This window comes from Sciurus carolinensis, chromosome 1 (assembly GCF_902686445.1).
Source record: "Sciurus carolinensis chromosome 1, mSciCar1.2, whole genome shotgun sequence".
In the NCBI taxonomy this organism is placed as follows: domain Eukaryota; kingdom Metazoa; phylum Chordata; class Mammalia; order Rodentia; family Sciuridae; genus Sciurus; species Sciurus carolinensis.
In genome coordinates this window covers 50,707,881-50,723,348 of record NC_062213.1, presented here as the reverse complement: position 1 = coordinate 50,723,348, position 15,468 = coordinate 50,707,881, and the positions used below count along the sequence as shown (strand labels likewise).

The window sequence follows — 15,468 nt, the reverse complement described above, 5'->3', positions numbered from 1 at the left end:
TGGTTGATCTGCTGTACTATAATGGAGTAGGATTGGCTGGTTCTGCTTGAGGATATTGAGTCTAAGAGAGTGCTAGCACCCAAGACCACAGGCTGCTAGAAGCAGTAGGGATTTATTCAATTTCATGAATGGGACCATACAGCACTCAGTGCAGAGAATGGGCTACAAGTGGGTAGAAATTCATCACTTAACCATTTTGATTAGAGAGACTTAGGAGAGCAGAGCTTCTTGACCAGTCACTCTGGATTTGTCTCTCTTTCTTTCTCTCTCTCTCTCTCTCTCTCTATATATATATATATATTTTTTTTTTGTTTACAACATCTTCACAAAGGTTAGGATAGCTGGGCATGGTGGTACATGCCTGCAGTTACAGCTGCTTGGGAGGCCAAGGCAGGAAGATTGTAAATTTGAGGCCGGCTTTGACAACTTTATAGGACCTTGTCTCAAATGATAAAATAGGCTGGGATGTAGCTCAGTGGTAGAGTGCCCCAGGGTCCAGTCCCCAGTATGGTAAAACAAAATAAGAATAACAACAGAAAAGGTTGGCATAAGCCACTCTGCTCTGGGAAGGTACCCTTACAGTGGAGAGAATACTCTTTCCTTCTGTAGTCTGGAGTGCAAGTCCTCTCTCCATGTCATTTTGTCTTAGTCTCAGTAGTACTTTTTTTGTTGTTGTTCAAATTAGCTACTAAGCGATAGTGTGGTTTGCTTAAAATGAAGAAAATAAGTGTTTAGTTTTTATTCATTATAGCTTCTGAGTGGAATAGTGAATTAATACATTTCATATAAAGAATTTCACTTAAATTCTACTATGGCCTACTACAAATCTCCTGCAAATTTCTGAAAATAGTACATTAGCTGTTGAGGGGAGGAGTTTGGTGAGTGTACTGAGAATTATAATTTGTAGTAGTTAGGAGAGTCTGGTGTGCAAAGAAGTGGACAGATAGAATTACATTAAGAGATAGAGCCTTTTTGAGGGCTCTCCTCCCTGCTCAAAATTACTTGAGCAGTTAAGAATGCTCTAACAGTAACAGAAATGTAGGTATGATAGCTTTATTTATCTAAGGGAAACCAGTTCTTTTGATAGCTATTCAGTATACCCATAATTATTAAACAGGATGGGTGGAAGCAAACTGTTGAGTCCTGACTTGAAGTAGTTTAGTGTGGTCGTGTTATTAGTTCCAACTTGCCAAGATGTACTACTCTTTACAAGTGTGGAGTTAGGGTGAAGTGTAGAATTAACAGAGCCTGGTGTATATAAATTAAGTTATTCCTTACCTTAGAAGTAGACAAACTAGATCCCACCACCCGCCATGTCCCCTTAAAGTTTTAAGAATAGAGGCACTCTTGGTATATGGGTTAAGAACCATAGTTTAAAGTCAGATCACACTTCTGTCAGTGCTGCTTTATAGCAGTGTTGCCTGTTTCTTCTTTTGCAAATGTAAAGACTATTTTCATTACTGGATTTTTGTAAGGATTATTTGAAATCTTTATAAAACAGAAAGCATGATGGCTACAACATCATAAGCCTTTAAATTATGTTTATTCCTCTTAATTCATTATTATTAAGTTGAAAAGGTTAAGTATGAATCTGGGAGAGATATTCACACAACTAGCATCAGTAGGTGATGGTTTGCTATGCAATCTGGGAACAAGAAATTGTTAACACCGCGTCATTTGATAAAATATGGTATACATGTGATGTACACTAGTGTTCGTGAAAATGCAGTCCCTACTTCACTCAACTGGGTTGCTTGTCAAACACATAGGTTCTGGAATGTCTTTCAAGGTATATGGTGTGGTCCTTGAGAGGGGAACTCAGCAGTCTTCATTTTTAATAAATACCTCAGGTGATATTACACATATATATTTGATAGCTGCAGATAGAAACTAAATCTGAAATTTGGGATCTTAACATGCTCTGTGGGACCATTTTTTTTCTAGCTAAAGTAGTCTCACTTAAACAGTTGTAATATAAACACAAGGAGAGCTTAACATCTGAATCTTACAGATGTTTAAAAAGGCTTAAGATGATTGCCAAGGACTTGATGCAAACACACTATAGAAACCTGATACAGGGTGATTATAAAGAAGAGTAGGCAAGAGAAATGACCTTGGCTTCCTTGTTCAAAAACTTTCCCACACAAGAAGAAATTATTTTTAATAAAGACTTTTCCTTTTTTAAAAATGCCTGCTGATTATCACACGATCTCACTGCTTTTCTCTTAGTTAAGTCACACAAAAATAGATTTCTTTTTTTTCTTTTGTGCTGGGGATCAAACCCAGGGGCACTCAACCAATGAACTTCATCCCCAGCCTTTTTTATTTTTTAATTTTGAAACAGGGTCTCACTAAGTTGCTGAGACCTGCCTTGAACTTGCAGTCCTCCTGTCTTAGTCTCTCCAGTTGCAGGGATTACAGGCTTGTGCCAACATGCCTGGCCCCCTTTTTATTTTTTAAGACATTGTCTTACTAAGTTGCTTAGTCTTGTTAAGTTGCTGAGGCTGGCCTTGAACTTGCAATACTCCTGACTCAGCCTCCTTAGTTGCTGAGATTACAGGAATGTGCTACCATGACAGGGTCAAAAAATAGATTTTGATTGAAGTATGTCAAATTTGGAATTCAGGTTTTAAGGTAGAAAGTAGGTTGGCTGTGGGTGTGATATCTTTTGGGAAAAGCCATTGCTTAGCATCAGGGCATTGACTTACGAAGAAAATCGTGAGAAAGGTTTAAATTTTAAATGAAAACGAAAAATACTTCAAATTAATCTCTAAGTTTTGCTGCCTGTGACAGCCCTATATCTGTCTCTTAAACGGTTCTCAGTTCTGTGACTAATAGGACCCACCAAATCTGATCACATCTATCATTGAAACATCAGATCTTTAAATTGGGGACAGTGCCTGGGGGGGAAAAAAATCTAAAAGTATGGTTGATATAAACTGAGGTTACTGCTAATACGTTGTGTGTGTGTGTGTGTGTGTGTTTTAAGTGCCAAACCTGTAATTCTTTCTAAATTTAAGTGGAAAGGATTATTTGGCCTTTTTTTTTTTTTTTGAGAAGTCTGTTGTTTTTGTGTGTGGTTTTTTTTTTCCCCCCACTGTGTTTCAGGGCCCATTCTTTGAGGGTGAAAACAACAACAGATTATTTCTTTTTGACCTGTGATCTATGGAGTATGGTTATCAGTATTTAGATGTGATTACTCAGAATGGAAAGGATACATTATACTTGGGAATTTCATTTTTTTAGGTTAAAAATTTTGGTAACTGTGTAACTTGTTTTAAAGCTTCCTTTGTGATTTAAATTTTTCCTTTCAGTGTTGTCTAATAAACGCTTAGGCCTTAAGGTAAAACAAACCTAGATTTGGGTTCTGGCACTCATGTATTGACTAAGTGATACTGATGAAGTTAACCTGAATTAAGCCCCAGTTTTATCATATGTACATTGGGTTTTCCTATGTAAAGCGAGAATAATAGTACCTAACTTATAGATTTAAACCTGGCACTAAGTATTCAGTAAATACTCACTGGGGTGGTTATGTAATTTTTTGTCATTCATTGATATCAGTTTCACAGTTTTAATTTGTAGAAAGACATTGCATCCCTTGTACTACTATGTTACATAAAAACTCGGTGAAGTCTGGGACAGTATCTGTGTTTTGTTCTGTAAAAGTTCAAGTATGAATAAGTAAGAACAATAAATAGCCATACATATGGCTAGATTTTTCTACTGTATGAGTTCAGGTCAGTTCACTTTTTCCCAGCAAAGGAGTTATGAAGGAACTTATAGTTTTATAGCTTTTTGCATTTTGAAACTTTGTAGAAGAGAAGTTGTACACTTTTTTTTTTTTTTTTTAACTGCATTTTAAGCCTGTGAAGGATTACATTATTCTGGGAGTAGAGTTTTAGGTATTTAATAGGTTATTTCATTTTGGAAAATTTACATGTGTTCTTATGTTTTCCTCTAAGAATAAAGAATGTTGGATGCAAGTTGATGTTTTATAGCATGCTATAACATTCTTAGGAAGAGTATTTATTTACAGTAAATTAACATTGTGCCTGTTACTTGAGTAGCTCTAAAATATCTTGAAATTGTATATTTATAACAAAAAATGTGACAGTATTTTCCTCTCAAGTACTCTAATGTAATTTTGATCCAGTCCTTACTGCAGTTGTGGGGATTGCTGTATATAATTATGTAACTTGGCTATGTGACTGAAATACCTTTCTTAACTGTGGTCCTTACTTACTGTTGTGAAGTATGGTAGAAAAATATTGGAGTTTCTATACTTCAGAATAATTGAGAGTATGGTTCTAGTTTAGATAGCAATGGGAGAAGGGATTAGGAAATTAACATTTACTGGTTATTTTCTGTATTCCTGATTCTAGGAAGAATTCCAATTTCCCTGGGGTTAATATTAACAATTTCCCCATCCCTTCCTAAGGCTACATTTGTTTGATATTGGTCTTCTTAGTTTTCAAATAAGATAACTGAAACTCATATTAAACATATACAAATAGTAGAGTCAAAATTGAAACTTAAATGTGACTTAAAAACTGTTCTGTATTACATTATCCCAATATGCTATCCTCAAACTGGAAATTGTCGTTTAGAAATTGAAGAATTAGAAAAATTTCCATGGCTACTTAATGTTGGTAAATTAGAATTCTTTATGTATTTAGAAACAATCAGGAAATGTTTTAGAATGAAATTTTAGGTCATGATATCCTAGTGGCCAGCACAGTATGGAATACTAGCCTCGTCAGCAGACCTGGATATGGCATTAAGGAGCTTTGTGTTCCTGAATCTTCTAATCAGCTTTCTGCTGCTTCATAAAATATAGTAAATATTGTCGACTCTCCATATCGGGTGGTTCCCCATTTGTGGATTCAAGCACCTTGGATTGAAAATATTTGAAAATAAATTCTGTGTATTGAGCATGTACAGACCTTCCCCCCCCCACATTGTTCCCTAGATAATACAATGTAGCAATTATTTACATAGTGTTGGGTATTATAAGTAATCTAAGATTTAAAGTATACAAGCGGATATATGTAGGTTATTAGCAAATACTATCCCATTTTATATAAGGGACATGGCATCTGTGGATTTGGGTCTCATGGTTACCTGAGGATAACTGTTTTTTACATAGTTCTTTGTATATGTTAACTTGAGTTGATACTCTCAGCTTGGAGTGCAAGTTTGATGTACTTAGTGTTATTTGAGTAATATTTTCTTTAGTGACATTGTGTAGCACAGGAGCAGAAAAACCTGTTTTCTACTGCTGATCAAAAAGGTAAAGGGAGAAATTAACTGTGCGTGTGTGTGTGTGTGTGTGTATATGTGTGTGTGCGCGCATGCGCGCCCGCGCTGTAGAAGTTTTTGGTATTTTCCCATTGTAAATGTAAACATAATATTTCATTAGACATTAAGAAATAGACTATAAAGAAAGTAAACTACCTCATTCTCAGTATACTGAAACCATGTAGGAATAGTTCTTTGTTGTTGTAACAAGTTTAGTATCATTTTTTTTTTTTCATTTTTCTCTGCATTTCTGGGGATTGAACCCAGAACCTTGTATATGCTAGGCAAGCACTCAGCCACTGAACTACATCCCCAGCTCTAGTATCAGTTTTTTTAAGACAGAAAAATAGGAATCCTTGCCTTAAATTAGCATAGAAGAAGTGAAGTTCATCAATGATAATATGTAAAAAGATATTTCAATTTTTTAACAGGAAGGGAAGGTAGAACAAGCAGGAAGAGAAGCAAAAATCAGTGTGATAATGAGAGATAGTAATGCTACCAAAGTCTTGTTTTTGTTTCATTTTTTAAGAACCATAACCCTTTAGGTTGAAAATTAGAATAATTGTTACTAAATTTGATGAGTACATTTACCTTTCTCACTAACGTTTCCTAGTAAACAAAGTGCAGGTAATTTTTATATCCTTTCTTGCAGTGAAGTCAAAGCCATTTTGGGATGTTGGCATAATGTACTTAATTTTATAATTGAAAAGTTTTTTTTTTTTTTAATAGAGCAATATCACCATCTTGTGGCCTTCTAGAATATTGTTGGCCAAGTTTTGTTTTCATAACTAAGCATAAATTAAATTGATCTCTTAATGTTAGCCAAGGGTTCCAGCAAGTTTGTAATTGTCAGTTTTTAACATAAGTAAGGGGAGGGATTTAGAAAATAAAAGGACTTGTAGGATTGCAGCTTTGTAAAAATAAGTGTTCAAGGCAAATGATCATATAAAAATGAAAAAGAATTTGGTTGGTACAGTTATGGATGATTTGTCTTATTTCACATTTTTTTTATAAAACACTATTCATAGAAATACTCCGTATTTCATATTGATGTAACTTTAAGCTAAAACATCTCAGTGTGTTCCATGTTCTAGTTCTCATTTAATAAGAAAACTAAAGCCTAGAACAATTTTGATGCCTTGTCTTACTCAGCCATTTAGTGGGATTTTTCCCCCCCACCTAAAACAGTGTTTTCTAAACTAGTGACTCTTGGAGGAATTTTTTTTATATGAATTTTTACACTTCTTTTTCATTTTGATGAGAATTTCAAAGGAAAAAAAAATGGTATGCATGGTGGTTCATTTAAAAAAAGCACCTAAAGTGAATGAGGCCATTTGGTTTTGGTGCCTAGGTTTACTTAGTTGTTTTGAAATTTGATTGACTCAAATGTGTATTAAATGCTTCCTGTGTGCCAGCCTTTGAGGTACAATGAAGAGGATTTAGCCTAGCCCTCTTGGAATTTAGTATCAAGAAGAAAAATAAAGTTGTTTTCATGACACAAAAGTTTGAAATCAGGAATTCTGAATAAAAATAACTATAATTTATTATTTCCTCTGGGTCAGGCACCATGCAAGTGCTTTAGGTACTTTTTCTCAGTCTCAGTAGTTTATTTTGGAATTTTATTCTGATTTTTCAGGAATAGCATATATACTCACACAAATAAGTGTTTGGGGAAGCTCTGAAATACCCCTGTGGAACACTGTGTTTACTTGTAAAATGCAAGCAGTTAAACTCTTACAGGTCCAGCAGGTTTAAAACCTGCTTGGTCTTGGCAGTCTGCTCCCATTTGTAACATAGTTTCTGTGAAAAAAAAAAAAAAAAAAAAAAAAACCCAAATTTTAAAGTCCCATTAATATATAATTTGGGAATTCACAAAATACTGTTGAAATGTTTTGAATGTTTAGTTAAAGCTAGAGACTTTCTAAGTGTAATGAACTTTTCTTTTGTTTATGTACTTTTGCTTGTTTAATAATTCAAATGAGCATTTTAGGTTCTTTAATTTTGTATGGGACTTTTTTGTATTGAGCAGTTGTTTTAGGCTGTGGAGATAAAATCACATTGATGAAGGCAGTCATGGACTTGGAACTCAGAAATAGCAGGGCCAGAATGCACTGGTATAGGATTTCTCTCTCTCTTTTTCTTTTTTTCTCTCCCTCTCTTTTGGTACTGGGGATTTAACCCAGTGCTTAACCACTGAACCACATCCCAGCCCATTTGATTTTTTTATTTTGAGACAGATTAAATTGCATAGGGCCTCACTCAGCCTCCTGAATTACTGGGATTACAGGTGTGTATCACCATACCTGGTAAGGATTTCTCCATAATGATTTAATTAAAATTATCAGTTCTGTGCCATGTAAGTCTTTAGGCAAGCCCCTTATCACTGAGCTATATCATACCCATATTTTGAGACAGGGTCTTGCTAAATTGCTCAGGCTGTCCTCAAACTAGCAATCCTCCTGCCTTAGCCTCCCCAGTATCTGAGTTTATAGGTATGTGTTACCATACCTGTCAAGCACAGAATGTTTTGAAAGCTCCTCTTTCCTTTCATGTATGCAACTACCCCATAACTTTAGCTCATCTCTACTATAACCATCTTTTCTTGACAACTCTTTGCCTGTTGATTACCAAATCACATTGGGATGCTTCTGTAATTACTCTCTGTATATGCTGTTCCCTGCCAGTGAGTGTAGATTTGTTTTCTCTACTAAACTGTAAAATTACTAGGAATAAAAAGCTTATCTTATGTGATTTTCATGTTTATAGTGTTTAGCTTATTATCACTTGAGAACATTCCTAATATGCATATATCAAGTGGAAGAAAAATCATCAGAAGTGCCTGGTATCTAGTTTGTTTGACTATTGAACAACTAATTTTAATTTTTTTATTTTTTTATTTTTTTTGCCACGTGGTAGATTGATTCTCTTTTAATGAAAACATTTTTTTCACACTTTTTATTGGTGCATTATAGTTGTGCATAATGATAGAATTTGTTAATTACTCATACATACACACAATTTAACAGTATAATTTGGCCAATATCATTCCCCAGTATTTTCCATTTATTTTACTGAAAATATTGAACTACAGGTTTAGGTCAATATTTCTTAAGAGTATGGAAACCATTCAGTGTTTATTGAATGATTGAACCATTGTCTGATGGTGCAGGGAGAGGTCTAGGAGAAAATGGGTATGAGGTGGCCGGTATTGGACCATGTAAAAGGAAGCAGACTTTCAGTAAAGTAGGAGGAGGGAAGCAACCAAATTGCAAGGGTAGAGGAGGTAAGAAAAAAGGTGGGCTAATTTTTTAAGAAGTCAGCAATTGAATAATTTTTTTCCCTCTTTGTTTGCTTATTTATTTTTTATTTTTTACTTTTTTGTGCCAGAGATTGAACCCAGGGACTAATAACCACCGAGCCATATCCCTAGCCCTTTTTGTATTTTACTTAGAGTCAGAACCTCTCTAAGTTGCTGAGTCTGTGTTTGAACTCACGATCCTCCTGCCTCAGCCTCTCCACTTGGTGAGATTGCAGGTGTGCCCCAACATGTCTGATGTGCTTGTTTGTTTATAACACGTTAGCCTTCAGTCAGCTTGCTGACCAAAGAGAGGAGAGTATAAGTGATCAGGGAAAGGGTGGGAAGGGATTATCCTAGAAAGTTAGTAAAGGGCTATATAGGTACACAAGTTCAGAAAGTCTGGCAGAGGATATTTCAAAGCAGCACAGCATTTAGGCAGTGTCATGGATATTGCTAGTAGCTTTTACCCAACTTTACTGTGATAATCAGCAGAAAGCAGAGGGTAAAGATTTGAAAAACTTGCAATTTGATCGAAAAGTGGAGTAAAACTGGAGCCACTGGTGTGGTTGTCAAAGAGATTATAGTCACTAAAGAGATGCTAAGTATTTTATACAGAGACAATGGGAAAGATGGCTTGAGGGCATCTTGGCAATTGGCAAGACTATACCTATTACAGGCTCAAGGGTGTAAAAGTAAAAATTCCTTTGGGAAGAGAAGGCGGGGTCACCCTGATTGTACATGGGGTCCTAGGAAGTTTTCTTATCATGCTTAGCTGCAGCCATGATCCCAGAAGACTTGGTTACTGCTTGAGATGGCAGCAAACCTTGGCGTTGACCATGTGGTGCTGGTTCTGCAAGAAATCAGGATGCTGGAGATAGTGGGTCTTGGAGCCTGCTACAGAGATTTTTAAGGAAGGTGTGGGAGGCCAAGCAAAGTGTAGTAGGGCCAGAGTTGCTGCTGGAATTCCTGAGAGGGCAATGTGTAAAGATACGAGAAAGAAGCCGAAGCTACAGTGGAGATCCCTAAGATTAAGAGATGCGAGTACAGTGGAAAGTCTGCCAAGGAAGCTGCAGGAATCGAGCAGAGAAAAAACCAAGAGAGAGACCATATGGACTGCAACCAGCAAGGATATGGGGCAAGCTACACAAGCCCTTTGGAGAGAACATCATGATGCCATCTTCCCCATATGCTGGATGTGGAATTGTTTGCCTAGCTCTTGTTGCAGAATTCTCATGTGGAGAGATGGGGCACTGGGGTGTTCAGCAGGAAGCAGCATTTTTTAGTGGCATTGACCCAGTAGATTTATATTCAAAAATCTGTACCCCGAACACAGGAGGGTTGCCTTGTATACCTCTTGGTAGTTCTTCTTGGTAGCGCTTTGTCTCCCATATAAAGTAATACACATTCTGATTGGGCATTCTATTTCTATACCACAGAATTGTAACAGTGTTACAACAGAGTTGTGGAATGATGGTGCCATGTTATCTTTTCTTTGTTCTGAGAAAGTCCCTACTACAGTCCCATTACTACTTTGTATGCTTTTATTTCTCCCTATTGGATTAGAAATGTTTATCATTATCTGTTGGATATGCTTTTGATGTTTACAGGGGAAAACATCCAAGAGTTTGTCTTGAGTCTCAGATGAGATTTTGGACTTGAAATTTGGTGCAGTGCTGAATTGTTAAGACTATAGGGACTTTTATAAATGTACTTTGCATTGTGAGATGAGTGTGAACTTTTGGGGGTTAAGGGTAGAATATTGTGGCTTAGATATGAGATGTCCCCCAAAAGCTCATGTGTGAGACAATGCAAGAATGTTCAGAGGTGAAATATTTAGATCATGTGAGCCTGAACCTAATAAGTGGATTAATCCACTGATATGGATTAATTGGTAACTGTGGCAAGTAGGATATAAATGAAGGAAGTAGGTTACTGGGAGTGTGTCTTTGGGGTTTACAATTTGAACCTGATAAGCAAAGCCCTCTTTCTGTGCTTTCTGGCTGTTATGTCCTGAGCTGCTTTCCTGTGCAATGTTCTTCTCTGCCATTATGTTCTGCATAACGTCTGACCCAGAGCTATGGAATGAGCAGATCATGAACTGACCCTCTGAAATCATGAGCCAACGTAAACTTTTTCTCTGCCAGGAGTTGAGGGGTGGTGGTGAAAATTAGAGGAAAAATGAAAGCAGTCAAAGAATTTGGTAAAAATTAACTTCCTCTGGTTGAAAAATCTAAAATTTGGTAGAGAGGAATAATAGAGTGTTGGGTATTAATACTGACTTAGATAATTGGGTATTTAAAAATTAATATACCCATAAAAAATACTTCCTGTGATCTTCCCCTCAAGTAACATAAGTTGTGCACTAAAAAGAAATTTGAAATCGACTGAAAACACAGCAAGATGGAGGAGAAAAAAGATAAGGTTATTAGATTGGGTAGGCATTTTTAGGTTGAAATAAACACCCAAACTATAGTTAGAGGTCTTTTAGATCCCCATCTTTATTTGTCCTTTTTTCTGGAGACATTGCAAGTACTCTTCAGGTACCAACATGGTACAGCTTAGAAGCATTACTTTCACCCAGTGACACTTGTAAATTATCAGGGGCTTGACATTTTTGTGTTTTGTGCTTAAGTGGATTAATCAGTGATATAAATAGAGGGGAGAGAGCTCAGTGTGACAAGAAAATTTTATAAAAAATCAGCTAATTTCTATCCCAGTTAAAAGTATACATTGAGATATAGCACCAAGTTTCTTTGAAGATATAGAGAAACTCAAAATGGTTGAAGACATATCCTAGAAAGAAAAATCCTTGGGAGGGTGCAGTTTAAGGAAAACAATATTAATATTGCATTGGTGAAATTGGAAACAATTGTACTTACTCTCTTTCCCTGTTGTAACGTATATGATAGTTCAAAACTGTCAAGTGTTATGCACACATAAAGTAGTGACAGTGTTGCCCTAGGTGCTCCTGGGACAAAGGAGAGCTGGAAGGACTGGAGTCCCTGAGGTAAGTGAAGAGATTGTAAGGGAAGAATGTGGTGGAAGAGATAATTATTGGGAGGTTGTGAGCAGAATAGGGCCCATCAGGGTGAGGGGAAGGTCACTTGTGTGAGATAATGGAATGGAAATCGGCAATCTGCAAGCTATAGGGGCAGTGAGTCCTTGGCCTGAAAGCAAAGTCTGTGGGGGCATGGCATAGGGAAGAACAGTAGGACTGAATGTTAGAAAGTTTATGCAGGAAGTTGGGAATGCCTTCAGTCTTTAGGAGTCAACAGTGGTGATAATTTGGAGAGTTTGTTAAAACTAAATAATTCTGAAATCTGTGAGAGACATTGAGTATTCAGAAAGCCCGCCTCTTATCCTACCCTCATCCTGTCTCCCAACAATATATCTTAGTGAGCAGTCCCCATAGAATTGAATTTTTTTCTTCCCAAGTTTGCAGGTCACACAGAAATGAAAAAAAAAAAAAAAATTTAGCGCAGTTATGCTTTATATGACCAGATTCCACTAGAAAAATTTCTTCAAGGTATATAACAAAAACTATCTAGTCAGGTGAACCCATCATGTTGTTTTTTAAGATTATCAAATATGCCAGTTTGCCTAGAACTGAGTGGTTTCCTTGGATGCAGGACTGAAACCTGGATGGTCTTGGGCATACTGGGATGAGTTGGTCACTCACCTGCTTATTGTCACATTTTATAAGTTCATTAAAATGACTAGCAGTATCTTTATAAATCACTTATCTCTATAGAATATATCTGTATTGTTTATTTTTGCAGTACTGGGGATTGAACCCAGTGCCTTGTGCATGTTAGGCAAGCACTCTACATCCCCAGCCTGTTTCTGTATTGGTTAAAATTAAGTCCTACAAACTGTAGTCTGCAGTTTTAAAGAAAATTTTATGCATTAGGATTAGGATTGCTGAATCTCAGATATATTAGGAAGAAGGCAACTGGGATCATCCATCTTTACTGCATTTCATTGAGTTTTCAATTTCGTGCTGTTGATGTAATAGTTTTGCCTCAGTTCAGGTTTTCTAACCAAGGTTCCACATACATTGAACTAAAGTTTACTAATATGTGGTGTATACCATCTGATCTTGCTACTGAGTTGTTTTCTGTGTATTAATTGAAGCTGGGTATTCATCATCTGTCATTTTTATATCCTTGCCATGCTTGCTTACATACTAGGCAGTCAATAAGTATGCTTATTAATTGATCCAGGTAGATGAATTTGTGATGGTAGTTTGCTGCTTTTCAAAACTTCAACACTATTTAGTATGCAGGATGAAGCAGAGCTAATCAGATGACTTTTTTTTTTTTTAAGATTTTTGCTTTTGGTATAAGAATGTCATCTTGAAGTAAGCTGTCAATTAAGATATATCTTCTAAATGAGAATTCGTTTTATAATCTCAGTACGGGAAATATAGTTGATTATCTCCATTCAGGTCTCTCTTACTTCACTGCACCGTTGAGTAATAAATTTTGTAAAACTCTGTGGCAGGGTTTTTATTTTGTTTTGTTTTGTTCTTGTACTGGGTATTGAACTCAGGGGCACTCAACCACTGAACCACATCCCTAGCCCTATTTTTATTTTTATTTAGAGGCAGGGTCTCACTGAGTTGCTTAGTGCCTTGCTGAGGCTGGCTTTGAACTCATAATCCGCCTGCCTTAGCAAAGCTCTTGAGCTGCTGGGATTATAGGTGTGCTCTGTGACAGTTTTAAAGGGTTGAACTGGATATCATCAGTTTAGATATAACTGGCCATATTTTCTAAGCATAGAGTATAACCTAAATTTATTTGGATGAATAGCCAATTTGCTGTAAAGTTTGTTAAAATTCAGACTGTGATTTTTCTTTTGCCACACCCACTTGGTAAATTCCTGAACCTGAATTGATCTTTTTTTTTTTTCCTGTTTTCTGTTATCATATCCTGGAACAACTGGAAAATAGTCATATCATCATGCTGATTGTTGTCCCTGTGGATTTGTTATAAGCACAATACTATTACTGCTTAACATAAATTGATTGGCACCCTCTTTCATTCCTCTTAGCATTTATTCCAAATATTTTCTTCATGAGCAAGCTTTTTTATCTTTCATAGACTTAATACCACTTGCATAAACTTTGACTCCAAAATAGACCTGTTTCAGGTTTTCTAACCTTTTAACCTTTTAGGTTCCATATTCATTGGACTAAACTGTATGTGAGACCTGAATGAGAACAGGCTTCCTTTGAACTGCATGTTCAAAGTGAAACTTTTATTTTTAACCTTCTCCCAGAAGAAAAATAACTAGACTTAAGAGGTTACTTTGTGCCATATGATCAAAGTACTATGTATTCTACATGTTTTATCTTATTTAATCCTTATTATAACATGCAGTAAATGGCTTTGCTCTTCCAACTCTACTGATACAGAAAATGAGCCACAGAAAAGATAGAACTTGATCACATAGCTCTTAAGTGGTAGAACTAGAAATGAAGTCCAGACAGTCTTACTGCAGAATTGGGTCTTGAAAACTTTACCATATTGTCTCCCTAAATTTGTTCCTCTTCTTTTTCCTGTCCTGTAGCACCCTCATCCACCCAGATACTGAAGTGGGAAATTTTAATTGTTTAGATTCCTCTTTTAGTAACACTCATCTATGCCATAATCATCTGCTCAAAGATCTTATCTGTATCCCAAGCTGCATCCTTCATACTACCAATTCTGTTGTTCAGAGAAGCTCACTTTTTAAAATATGATTCATAGTTACCAAAATTATTTTTCCAAAACAGAATTCTCATTTTTGAAACCCATCAGCATGTATGTATCAGTTACCTTCTGGATAAACTTTAAAGTACTATGCTTGGTTTATTTAGATTACTGTATAAATTCTTCTGTAAGTGGTTGTACAATTTAGACCTTCTCTTCTCTTTAGACCATTAGTCTTATCACTTTATCCTTTTGTTCCATTGTCCAGCCATACCAGCATTTCTGTAGTTGTACTAATACTTTCACTCTGTATTTGTCTTGAAGAATTACACATCAAGATGCAGTTCACTCAGTTTTATCTTTTCTGTGAACCCTTTCCTGATCCCTGAATATTGGATTATCTACTTTGTTTTGTGTCCCAGGTGTACTACTTTACATTTTGCATCTTTTTAGTAACTATCACACTGAAAACTATTTATTTGTTTACAGGGTTGTCGTCTCACCAGACTATGAGTTCCTTGAAAGAAGGAATCACGTCTTATTCATCTTTGTATCCCCAGTGTCCAGGACGGTTCCTGATATATAGTAAGTGATTAACAGTGATTTTTAAACTAACACTGTATTTAATAATCAAACTCAGTACATGTTGATAGTTAATTATACCTACCTAGACCTACTAATAATGTTGATATAAAAAATATGACCATGGACTTTAACACTTATGAGGCATTTCCTCATCTCTAAGATGGACAGAGTATCTCCTCACTCACAGTTATTACAATGCTAGCATTAAAGAAAAAAATATATAGAACAGTATATTGTACTTAAAGTGCCATGCAACTTTGTTTTTAAATGAAGCAGGGGGATTAATCATATGTTGAAATTGAACATTTTATTTGTTGTGTATGTTTTTAAGACAAGATGGTATCATTTTTTAACCAACTTGTCATGTTTTGTAGTTAAAGTTTGCAGTTACTGGTTATCAGAGGCTTGTGTTCTTGAGTCTGACAATTGGTTTATGTAGAAAGGTTTATATGAAACAAAGCAAGATGCACATTGGGGCTGGGTATCAGGGTATAGGGCTTTTAGTGTAGTAGAGTGAACAGTCTTACCTGGTGGGCATCAAGTCCCAGTCTGCATAGTTTTTTAAACTTTTAAAATTCATCTCAAATAGCA

General features: G+C 36.0%; 1 protein-coding gene across 3 annotated transcripts in view; it reads left to right on the top strand.

Annotated features, from left to right (window-relative positions):
• Wwp1 (WW domain containing E3 ubiquitin protein ligase 1) overlaps window positions 1-15,468 on the top strand; it is a 117,248-nt gene that overhangs the window by 5,639 nt on the left and 96,141 nt on the right. For all 3 annotated transcript variants that reach the window (XM_047545730.1, XM_047545722.1, XM_047545738.1), the window contains exon 2: window positions 14,782-14,877. The gene's annotated coding sequence lies outside the window, so the exon portion shown is untranslated. The remainder of the gene's footprint in view (window positions 1-14,781; window positions 14,878-15,468) is intronic.